This window comes from Rhodnius prolixus, unplaced genomic scaffold (genome assembly GCF_049639745.1).
Source record: "Rhodnius prolixus isolate KJV_2025 unplaced genomic scaffold, Rpr scaffold_6, whole genome shotgun sequence".
NCBI lineage: Eukaryota > Metazoa > Arthropoda > Insecta > Hemiptera > Reduviidae > Rhodnius > Rhodnius prolixus.
The window spans coordinates 42,926,312-42,939,728 of NW_027411634.1; the positions used below are offsets into that span (position 1 = coordinate 42,926,312).

At 30.1% G+C, this 13,417-nt stretch overlaps 1 protein-coding gene across 11 annotated transcripts in view; it reads right to left on the reverse strand.

Moving 5' to 3' along the window:
- The window catches only part of LOC141460979 (dynein beta chain, ciliary-like), a 129,920-nt gene that overhangs the window by 90,211 nt on the left and 26,292 nt on the right, over window positions 1-13,417 (reverse strand). The gene's annotated exons all lie outside the window — the stretch shown is intronic.

Below are 13,417 nucleotides of genomic sequence, written 5' to 3' on the forward strand. Positions count from 1 at the left end.
CCCAAAAAATTTACATCCCTTTATACCTTCTACATTTATAGATCGGTGCACAAAATAACTATAGTTTTTAATTGAGAAAAACAAAGTGTATAAGAGATAAAAATGCCATACCAATACGTGGTTCACGGTGGGAGATATAGAACGACCATAATTTTACAGAATTTCATGACCCAAAAATTTTTCAACCCTTTATATCTTCTACATTTGTAGATCTGTGCACAAAATAACTATAGTTTTTAATTGAGAAAAACTAAGTGTATAAGAGATAAAAATGCCATACCAATACGTGGTTCACAGTGGGAGATATAGAACGGTCATAATTTTACAGAATTTCATGACCCAAAAAATTTTCAACCCTTTATATCTTCTACATTTATAGATCTGTGCAGAGAATAACTATAGTTTATAATTGAGAAAAACAAAGTATATAAGAGAACAAAATTCCACATCAATACGTGGTTCACGGTAGGAGATATAGAATGGCCATAATTTTACAGAATTTCATGACCCAAAAAAATTTCATCCCTTTATACCTTCTACATTTATAGATCTGTTCACAAAATAACTATAGGTTATAACTGAGAAAAACAAAGTGTATAAGAGAACAAAATTCCATACCAATACGTGGTTCACAGTGGGAGATATAAAACGGGCATTATTTTACAGAATTTCATGACCCACAAAATTTTCAACCCTTTATATCTTCTACATTTGTAGATCTGTGCACAAAATAACTATAGTTTTTAATTGAGAAAAACTAAGTATATAAGAGAACAAAATTCCACATCAATACGTGGTTCACGGTAGGAGATATAGAACGGCCATAATTTTACAGAATTTCATGACCCAAAAATTTTTCAACCCTTTATATCTTCTACATATGTAGATCTGTGCACAAAATAACTATAGTTTTTAATTGAGAAAAACAAAGTGTATAAGAGAAAAAAATTCCACATCAATACGTGGTTCACGGTAGGAGATATAGAACGGTCATAATTTTACAGAATTTCATGACCCAAAAAATTTACTTCCCTTTATATCTTTTACATTTATAGATCGGTGCACAAAATATCTATAGTTTTTAATTGAGAAAAACAAAGTGTATAAGAGATAAAAATGCCATAACAATACGTGATTCACAGTGGGAGATATAGAACGGTCATAAATTTACAGAATTTCATGACCCAAAAAATTTTCATCCCTTTATACATTCTACATTTATAGATCGGTGCACAAAATAACTATAGTTTTTAATTGAGAAAAACAAAGTGTATAAGAGATAAAAATGCCATACCAATACGTGGTTCACGGTGGGAGATATAGAACGACCATAATTTTACAGAATTTCATGACCCAAAAATTTTTCAACCCTTTATATCTTCTACATTTGTAGATCTGTGCACAAAATAACTATAGTTTTTAATTGAGAAAAACTAAGTGTATAAGAGATAAAAATGCCATACCAATACGTGGTTCACAGTGGGAGATATAGAACGGTCATAATTTTACAGAATTTCATGACCCAAAAAATTTTCAACCCTTTATATCTTCTACATTTATAGATCTGTGCAGAAAATAACTATAGTTTATAATTGAGAAAAACAAAGTATATAAGAGAACAAAATTCCACATCAATACGTGGTTCACGGTAGGAGATATAGAATGGCCATAATTTTACAGAATTTCATGGCCCAAAAAATTTTCAACCCTTTATATCTTCTACATTTATAGATCTGTGCACAAAATAGCTATAGTTTAAAATTGAGAAAAACAAAGTGTATAAGAGAAATAAATTCCATACCAATACGTTGTTCACAGTGGGAGAAAAAGAACGGCCACAATTTTACAGAATTTCATGACCCAAAAAATTTTCAACCATTTATATCTTCTACATTTATAGATCTGTGCACAAAATAACTATAGTTCATAATTGAGAAAAACAAAGTATATAAGAGAACAACATTCCATACCAATACGTGGTTAACAGTGGGAGATATAGAACAGTCATAATTTCACAGAATTTCGTGACCCAAAAAATTTTCAACCCTTTATATCTTTTACATTTATAGATCTGTGCACAAAATAACTATAGTTTATAATTGAGAAAAACAAAGTGTATAAGAGAAATAAATTCCATAGCAATACGTGGTTCACAGTGGGGGACAAAGAACGGCCACAATTTACAGAATTTCATGACCCAAAAAATTTTCATCCCTTTATACCTTCTACATTTATAGATCGGTGCACAAAATAACTATAGTTTTTAATTGAGAAAAACAAAGTGTATAAGAGATAAAAATGCCATACCAATACGTGGTTCACGGTGGGAGATATAGAACGACCATAATTTTACAGAATTTCATGACCCAAAAATTTTTCAACCCTTTATATCTTCTACATTTGTAGATCTGTGCACAAAATAACTATAGTTTTTAATTGAGAAAAACTAAGTGTATAAGAGATAAAAATGCCATACCAATACGTGGTTCACAGTGGGAGATATAGAACGGTCATAATTTTACAGAATTTCATGACCCAAAAAATTTTCAACCCTTTATATCTTCTACATTTATAGATCTGTGCAGAAAATAACTATAGTTTATAATTGAGAAAAACAAAGTATATAAGAGAACAAAATTCCACATCAATACGTGGTTCACGGTAGGAGATATAGAATGGCCATAATTTTACAGAATTTCATGGCCCAAAAAATTTTCAACCCTTTATATCTTCTACATTTATAGATCTGTGCACAAAATAGCTATAGTTTAAAATTGAGAAAAACAAAGTGTATAAGAGAAATAAATTCCATACCAATACGTTGTTCACAGTGGGAGAAAAAGAACGGCCACAATTTTACAGAATTTCATGACCCAAAAAATTTTCAACCATTTATATCTTCTACATTTATAGATCTGTGCACAAAATAACTATAGTTCATAATTGAGAAAAACAAAGTATATAAGAGAACAACATTCCATACCAATACGTGGTTAACAGTGGGAGATATAGAACAGTCATAATTTCACAGAATTTCGTGACCCAAAAAATTTTCAACCCTTTATATCTTTTACATTTATAGATCTGTGCACAAAATAACTATAATTTATAATTGAGAAAAACAAAGTGTATAAGAGAAATAAATTCCATAGCAATACGTGGTTCACAGTGGGGGACAAAGAACGGCCACAATTTTACAGAATTTCATGACCCAAAAAATTTTCAACCCTTTATATCTTCTACATTTGTAGATCTGTGCACAAAATAACTATAGCTTTTAATTGAGAAAAACAAAGTGTATAAGAGAACAAAATTCCATACCAATACGTGGTTCACAGTGGGAGATATAGAACAGTCATAATTTTACAGAATTTCATGACCCATAACATTTTGAACCCTTTATACCTTCTACATTTATAGATCTGTGCACAAAATAACTGTAGTTTAAAATTGAGAAAAACAAAGTGTATAAGAGATAAAAATGCCATACCAATACGTGGTTCACAGTGGGAGATATAGAACGGTCATAATTTTACAGAATTTCATGACCCAAAAAATTTTCATCCCTTTATATCTTTTACATTTATAGATCTGTGCACAAAATAACTGTAGTTTAAAATTGAGAAAAACAAAGTGTATAAGAGAAAGAAATTCCATACCAATACGTGGTTCACAGTGGGAGATATAGAACGTCCACAACTTTACAGAATTTCATGACCCAAAAAATTTTCAACCCTTTATATCTTCTACATTTGTAGATCTGTGCACAATATAACAATAGTTTATAATTGAGAAAAACAAAGTATATAAGAGAACAAAATTCCATATCAATACGTGGTTCACGGTGGGAGAAAAAGAACGGCCACAATTTTACAGAATTTCATGACCCAAAAAATTTTCAACCAATTATATCTTCTACATTTATAGATCTGTGCACAAAATAACTATAGTTTATAATTGAGAAAAACAAAGTATATAAGAGAACAAAATTCCATATCAATACGTGGTTCACGGTGGGAGATATAGAACGACCATAATTTTACAGAATTTCATGTCCCAAAAATTTTTCAACCCTTTATATCTTCTACATTTGTAGATCTGTGCACAAAATAACTATAGTTTATAATTGAGAAAAACAAAGTATATAAGAGAACAAAATTCCACATCAATACGTGGTTCACGGTGGGAGATATAGAACGGCCATAATTTTACAGAATTTCATGACCCAAAAAATTTTCAACCCTTTATATCTTCTACATTTATAGATCTGTGCACAAAATAACTATAGTTTATAATTGAGAAAAACAAAGTATATAAGAGAACAAAATTCCATACCAATACGTGGTTCACAGTAGGAGAAAAAGAACGGCCACAATTTTACAGAATTTCATGACCCAAGAAATTTTAAACCCTTTATATCTTCTACATTTATAGATCTGTGCACAAAATAACTATAGTTTATAATTGAGAAAAACAAAGTATATAAGAGAACAAAATTCCACATCAATACGTGGTTCGCGGTAGGAGATATAGAACGGCCATAATTTTACAGAATTTCATTACCCAAAAAATTTTCAACTCTTTATATCTTCTACATTTATAGATTTATGCACAAAATAACTATAGTTTATAATTGAGAAATACAAAGTGTATAAGAGATAAAAATGCCATACCAATACGTGGTTCATAGTGGGAGATAGAGAACGGCCATAATTTTACAGAATTTCATGACCCAAAAAATTTTCAACGCTTTATATCTTCTACATTTATAGATCTGTGCACAAAATAGCTATAGTTTAAAATTGAGAAAAACAAAGTGTATAAGAGAAATAAATTCCATACCAATACGTGGTTCACAGTGGGGGAAAAAGAACGGCCACCATTTTACAGAATTTCATGACCCAAAAAATTTTCAACCATTTATATCTTCTACATTTGTAGATCTGTGCACAAAATAACTATAGTTTTTAATTGAGAAAAACTAAGTGTATAAGAGATAAAAATGCCATACCAATACGTGGTTCACAGTGGGAGATATAGAACGGTCATAATTTTACAGAATTTCATGACCCAAAAAAATTTCATCTCTTTATACCTTCTACATTTATAGATCTGTTCACAAAATAACTATAGGTTATAACTGAGAAAAACAAAGTGTATAAGAGATAAAAATGCCATACCAATACGTGGTTCACAGTGGGAGTTATAGAACGGTCATAATTTTACAGAATTTCATGACCCAAAAAATTTTCATCCCTTTATATCTTTTACATTTATAGATCTGTGCACAAAATAACTGTAGTTTAAAATTGAGAAAAACAAAGTGTATAAGAGAAATAAATTCCATACCAATACGTGGTTCACAGTGGGAGATATAGAACGTCCACAACTTTACAGAATTTCATGACCCAAAAAATTTTCAACCCTTTATATCTTCTACATTTGTAGATCTGTGCACAAAATAACAATAGTTTATAATTGAGAAAAACAAAGTATATAAGAGAACAAAATTCCATATCAATACGTGGTTCACGGTGGGAGATATAGAACGACCATAATTTTACAGAATTTCATGACCCAAAAATTTTTCAACCCTTTATATCTTCTACATTTGTAGATCTGTGCACAAAATAACTATAGTTTTTAATTGAGAAAAACGAAGTGTATAAGAGATAAAAATGCCATACCAATACGTGGTTCACAGTGGGAGATACAGAACGGTCATAATTTTACAGAATTTCATGACCCAAAAAATGTTCATCACTTTATACCTTCTACATTTATAGATCTGTTCACAAAATAACTATAGTTTATAATTGAGAAAAACAAAGTATATAAGAGAACAAAATTCCACATCAATACGTGGTTCGCGGTAGGAGATATAGAACGGCCATAATTTTACAGAATTTCATGACCCAAAAAATTTTCAACCCTTTATATCATCTACATTTGTAGATCTGTGCACAAAATAACTATAGTTTTTAATTCAGAAAAACTAAGTGTATAAGAGATAAAAATGCCATACCAATACGTGGTTCACAGTAGGAGATATAGAACGGTCATAATTTTACAGAATTTCATGACCCAAAAAATTTTCAACCCTTTATATCTTTTACATTTATAGATCTGTGCAGAAAATAACTATAGTTTATAATTGAGAAAAACAAAGTATATAAGAGAACAAAATTCCACATCAATACGTGGTTCACGGTAGGAGATATAGAACGGCCATAATTTTACAGAATTTCATGACCCATAACATTTTGAACCCTTTATACCTTCTACATTTATAGATCTGTGCACAAAATAACTATAGTTTTTAATTGAGAAAAACAAAGTGTATAAGAGATAAAAATGCCATACCAATACGTGATTCACAGTGGGAGATATAGAACGGTCATAATTTTACCGAATTTCATGACCCAAAAAATTTTCATCCCTTTATATCTTTTACATTTATAGATCTGTGCACAAAATAACTGTAGTTTTTAATTGAGAAAAACAAAGTGTATAAGAGATAAAAATGCCATACCAATACGTGGTTCACGGTGGGAGATATAAAACGACCATAATTTTACAAAATTTCATGACCCAAAAATTTTTCAACCCTTTATATCTTCTACATTTGTAGATCTGTGCACAAAATAACTATAGTTTTTAATTGAGAAAAACAAAGTGTATAAGAGAAAAAAATTCCACATCAATACGTGGTTCACGGTAGGAGATATAGAACGACCACAATTTAACAGAATTTCATGACCCAAAAATTTTTCAACCCTTTATATCTTCTACATTTGTAGATCTATGCACAAAATAACTATAGCTTTCAATTGAGAAAAACAAAGTGTATAAGAGAACAAAATTCCATACCAATACGTGGTTCACAGTGGGAGATATAGAACAGTCATAATTTTACAGAATTTCATGACCCATAACATTTTAAACCCTTTATACTTTCTACATTTATAGATCTGTGCACAAAATAACTATAGTTTTTAATTGAGAAAAACAAAGTATATAAGAGATAAAAATGCCATACCAATACGTGGTTCACAGTGGGAGATATAGAACGGTCATAATTTTACAGAATTTCATGACCCAAAAAATTTTCATCCCTTTATATCTTTTACATTTATAGATCTGTGCACAAAATAACTGTAGTTTAAAATTGAGAAAAACAAAGTGTATAAGAGAAATAAATTCCATACCAATACGTGGTTCACAGTGGGAGATATAGAACGTCCACAACTTTACAGAATTTCATGACCCAAAAAATTTTCAACCCTTTATATCTTCTACATTTGTAGATCTGTGCACAAAATAACAATAGTTTATAATTGAGAAAAACAAAGTATATAAGAGAACAAAATTCCATATCAATACGTGGTTCACGGTGGGAGATATAGAACGACCATAATTTTACAGAATTTCATGACCCAAAAATTTTTCAACCATTTATATCTTCTACATTTGTAGATCTGTGCACAAAATAACTATAGTTTTTAACTGAGAAAAACAAAGTGTATAAGAGATAAAAATGCTATACCAATACGTGGTTCACAGTGGGAGATATAGAACGGTCATAATTTTACAGAATTTCATGACCCAAAAAATGTTCATCACTTTATACCTTCTACATTTATAGATCTGTTCACAAAATAACTATAGGTTATAACTGAGAAAAACAAAGTGTATAAGAGAACAAAATTCCATACCAATACGTGGTTCACAGTGGGAGATATAGAACGGCCATAATTTTACAGAATTTCATGACCCACAAAATTTTCAACCCTTTATATCTTCTACATTTGTAGATCTGTGCACAAAATAACTATAGTTTTTAATTGAGAAAAACATAGTGTATAAGAAATGAAAATGCCATACCAATACATGGTTCACAGTGGGAGATATAGAACGGCTATAATAGTAAGAATTTCATGACCCAAAAAATTTTCAACCCTTTATACCTTCTACATTTATAGATCTGTGCACAAAATAACTATAGTTTATAATTGAGAAAAACAAAGTGTATTAGTGATAAAAATGCCATACCAATACGTGGTTCATTGTGGGAGATATGGAACGGCCATAATTTTACAGAAATTCATAACCCAAAAAATTTTCAACCCTTTATATCTTCTACATTTATAGATCTGTGCACAAAATAGCTATAGTTTAAAATTGAGAAAAACAAAGTGTATAAGAGAAATAAATTCCATACCAATACGTGGTTCACAGTGGGAGAAAAAGAACGGCCACCATTTTACAGAATTTCATGACCCAAAAAATTTTCAACCATTTATATCTTCTACATTTGTAGATCTGTGCACAAAATAACTATAGTTTTTAATTGAGAAAAACTAAGTGTATAAGAGATAAAAATGCCATACCAATACGTGGTTCACAGTGGGAGATATAGAACGGTCATAATTTTACAGAATTTCATGACCCAAAAAAATTTCATCCCTTTATACCTTCTACATTTATAGATCTGTTCACAAAATAACTATAGGTTATAACTGAGAAAAACAAAGTGTATAAGAGAACAAAATTCCATACCAATACGTGGTTCACAGTGGGAGATATAAAACGGGCATAATTTTACACAGAATTTCATGACCCACAAAATTTTCAACCCTTTATATCTTCTACATTTGTAGATCTGTGCACAAAATAACTATAGTTTTGAATTGAGAAAAACTAAGTATATAAGAGAACAAAATTCCACATCAATACGTGGTTCACGGTAGGAGATATAGAACGGCCATAATTTTACAGAATTTCATGACCCATAACATTTTGAACCCTTTATACCTTCTACATTTATAGATCTGTGCACAAAATAACTATAGTTTTTAATTGAGAAAAACAAAGTGTATAAGAGATAAAAATGCCATACCAATACGTGGTTCACGGTGGGAGATATAGAACGACCATAATTTTACAGAATTTCATGACCCAAAAATTTTTCAACCCTTTATATCTTCTACATATGTAGATCTGTGCACAAAATAACTATAGTTTTTAATTGAGAAAAACAAAGTGTATAAGAGAAAAAAATTCCACATCAATACGTGGTTCACGGTAGGAGATATAGAACGGTCATAATTTTACAGAATTTCATGACCCAAAAAATTTACTTCCCTTTATATCTTTTACATTTATAGATCGGTGCACAAAATATCTATAGTTTTTAATTGAGAAAAACAAAGTGTATAAGAGATAAAAATGCCATAACAATACGTGATTCACAGTGGGAGATATAGAACGGTCATAAATTTACAGAATTTCATGACCCAAAAAATTTACATCCCTTTATACCTTCTACATTTATAGATCGGTGCACAAAATAACTATAGTTTTTAATTGAGAAAAACAAAGTGTATAAGAGATAAAAATGCCATACCAATACGTGGTTCACGGTGGGAGATATAGAACGACCATAATTTTACAGAATTTCATGACCCAAAAATTTTTCAACCCTTTATATCTTCTACATTTGTAGATCTGTGCACAAAATAACTATAGTTTTTAATTGAGAAAAACTAAGTGTATAAGAGATAAAAATGCCATACCAATACGTGGTTCACAGTGGGAGATATAGAACGGTCATAATTTTACAGAATTTCATGACCCAAAAAATTTTCAACCCTTTATATCTTCTACATTTATAGATCTGTGCAGAGAATAACTATAGTTTATAATTGAGAAAAACAAAGTATATAAGAGAACAAAATTCCACATCAATACGTGGTTCACGGTAGGAGATATAGAATGGCCATAATTTTACAGAATTTCATGACCCAAAAAAATTTCATCCCTTTATACCTTCTACATTTATAGATCTGTTCACAAAATAACTATAGGTTATAACTGAGAAAAACAAAGTGTATAAGAGAACAAAATTCCATACCAATACGTGGTTCACAGTGGGAGATATAAAACGGGCATTATTTTACAGAATTTCATGACCCACAAAATTTTCAACCCTTTATATCTTCTACATTTGTAGATCTGTGCACAAAATAACTATAGTTTTTAATTGAGAAAAACTAAGTATATAAGAGAACAAAATTCCACATCAATACGTGGTTCACGGTAGGAGATATAGAACGGCCATAATTTTACAGAATTTCATGACCCAAAAATTTTTCAACCCTTTATATCTTCTACATATGTAGATCTGTGCACAAAATAACTATAGTTTTTAATTGAGAAAAACAAAGTGTATAAGAGAAAAAAATTCCACATCAATACGTGGTTCACGGTAGGAGATATAGAACGGTCATAATTTTACAGAATTTCATGACCCAAAAAATTTACTTCCCTTTATATCTTTTACATTTATAGATCGGTGCACAAAATATCTATAGTTTTTAATTGAGAAAAACAAAGTGTATAAGAGATAAAAATGCCATAACAATACGTGATTCACAGTGGGAGATATAGAACGGTCATAAATTTACAGAATTTCATGACCCAAAAAATTTTCATCCCTTTATACATTCTACATTTATAGATCGGTGCACAAAATAACTATAGTTTTTAATTGAGAAAAACAAAGTGTATAAGAGATAAAAATGCCATACCAATACGTGGTTCACGGTGGGAGATATAGAACGACCATAATTTTACAGAATTTCATGACCCAAAAATTTTTCAACCCTTTATATCTTCTACATTTGTAGATCTGTGCACAAAATAACTATAGTTTTTAATTGAGAAAAACTAAGTGTATAAGAGATAAAAATGCCATACCAATACGTGGTTCACAGTGGGAGATATAGAACGGTCATAATTTTACAGAATTTCATGACCCAAAAAATTTTCAACCCTTTATATCTTCTACATTTATAGATCTGTGCAGAAAATAACTATAGTTTATAATTGAGAAAAACAAAGTATATAAGAGAACAAAATTCCACATCAATACGTGGTTCACGGTAGGAGATATAGAATGGCCATAATTTTACAGAATTTCATGGCCCAAAAAATTTTCAACCCTTTATATCTTCTACATTTATAGATCTGTGCACAAAATAGCTATAGTTTAAAATTGAGAAAAACAAAGTGTATAAGAGAAATAAATTCCATACCAATACGTTGTTCACAGTGGGAGAAAAAGAACGGCCACAATTTTACAGAATTTCATGACCCAAAAAATTTTCAACCATTTATATCTTCTACATTTATAGATCTGTGCACAAAATAACTATAGTTCATAATTGAGAAAAACAAAGTATATAAGAGAACAACATTCCATACCAATACGTGGTTAACAGTGGGAGATATAGAACAGTCATAATTTCACAGAATTTCGTGACCCAAAAAATTTTCAACCCTTTATATCTTTTACATTTATAGATCTGTGCACAAAATAACTATAGTTTATAATTGAGAAAAACAAAGTGTATAAGAGAAATAAATTCCATAGCAATACGTGGTTCACAGTGGGGGACAAAGAACGGCCACAATTTACAGAATTTCATGACCCAAAAAATTTTCATCCCTTTATACCTTCTACATTTATAGATCGGTGCACAAAATAACTATAGTTTTTAATTGAGAAAAACAAAGTGTATAAGAGATAAAAATGCCATACCAATACGTGGTTCACGGTGGGAGATATAGAACGACCATAATTTTACAGAATTTCATGACCCAAAAATTTTTCAACCCTTTATATCTTCTACATTTGTAGATCTGTGCACAAAATAACTATAGTTTTTAATTGAGAAAAACTAAGTGTATAAGAGATAAAAATGCCATACCAATACGTGGTTCACAGTGGGAGATATAGAACGGTCATAATTTTACAGAATTTCATGACCCAAAAAATTTTCAACCCTTTATATCTTCTACATTTATAGATCTGTGCAGAAAATAACTATAGTTTATAATTGAGAAAAACAAAGTATATAAGAGAACAAAATTCCACATCAATACGTGGTTCACGGTAGGAGATATAGAATGGCCATAATTTTACAGAATTTCATGGCCCAAAAAATTTTCAACCCTTTATATCTTCTACATTTATAGATCTGTGCACAAAATAGCTATAGTTTAAAATTGAGAAAAACAAAGTGTATAAGAGAAATAAATTCCATACCAATACGTTGTTCACAGTGGGAGAAAAAGAACGGCCACAATTTTACAGAATTTCATGACCCAAAAAATTTTCAACCATTTATATCTTCTACATTTATAGATCTGTGCACAAAATAACTATAGTTCATAATTGAGAAAAACAAAGTATATAAGAGAACAACATTCCATACCAATACGTGGTTAACAGTGGGAGATATAGAACAGTCATAATTTCACAGAATTTCGTGACCCAAAAAATTTTCAACCCTTTATATCTTTTACATTTATAGATCTGTGCACAAAATAACTATAATTTATAATTGAGAAAAACAAAGTGTATAAGAGAAATAAATTCCATAGCAATACGTGGTTCACAGTGGGGGACAAAGAACGGCCACAATTTTACAGAATTTCATGACCCAAAAAATTTTCAACCCTTTATATCTTCTACATTTGTAGATCTGTGCACAAAATAACTATAGCTTTTAATTGAGAAAAACAAAGTGTATAAGAGAACAAAATTCCATACCAATACGTGGTTCACAGTGGGAGATATAGAACAGTCATAATTTTACAGAATTTCATGACCCATAACATTTTGAACCCTTTATACCTTCTACATTTATAGATCTGTGCACAAAATAACTGTAGTTTAAAATTGAGAAAAACAAAGTGTATAAGAGATAAAAATGCCATACCAATACGTGGTTCACAGTGGGAGATATAGAACGGTCATAATTTTACAGAATTTCATGACCCAAAAAATTTTCATCCCTTTATATCTTTTACATTTATAGATCTGTGCACAAAATAACTGTAGTTTAAAATTGAGAAAAACAAAGTGTATAAGAGAAAGAAATTCCATACCAATACGTGGTTCACAGTGGGAGATATAGAACGTCCACAACTTTACAGAATTTCATGACCCAAAAAATTTTCAACCCTTTATATCTTCTACATTTGTAGATCTGTGCACAATATAACAATAGTTTATAATTGAGAAAAACAAAGTATATAAGAGAACAAAATTCCATATCAATACGTGGTTCACGGTGGGAGATATAGAACGACCATAATTTTACAGAATTTCATGACCCAAAAAATTTTCAACCCTTTATATCAGTGGTTCTTAACCTTTTCATAGACGCGGAGCACAATTATATGTATATATTTTTCTTGCGGAACACAAACATTAAATAATTTGAAATTCGGTATTTAGCAAGAACTTAAATTAAATTTAAATTTAAAAAATGGAGCAATTTTTTGTTTTCGTATCTTTCCTGTTTCTCCATTTCAATACATTTAAAATTGAAATTTCGCGGAACACTTG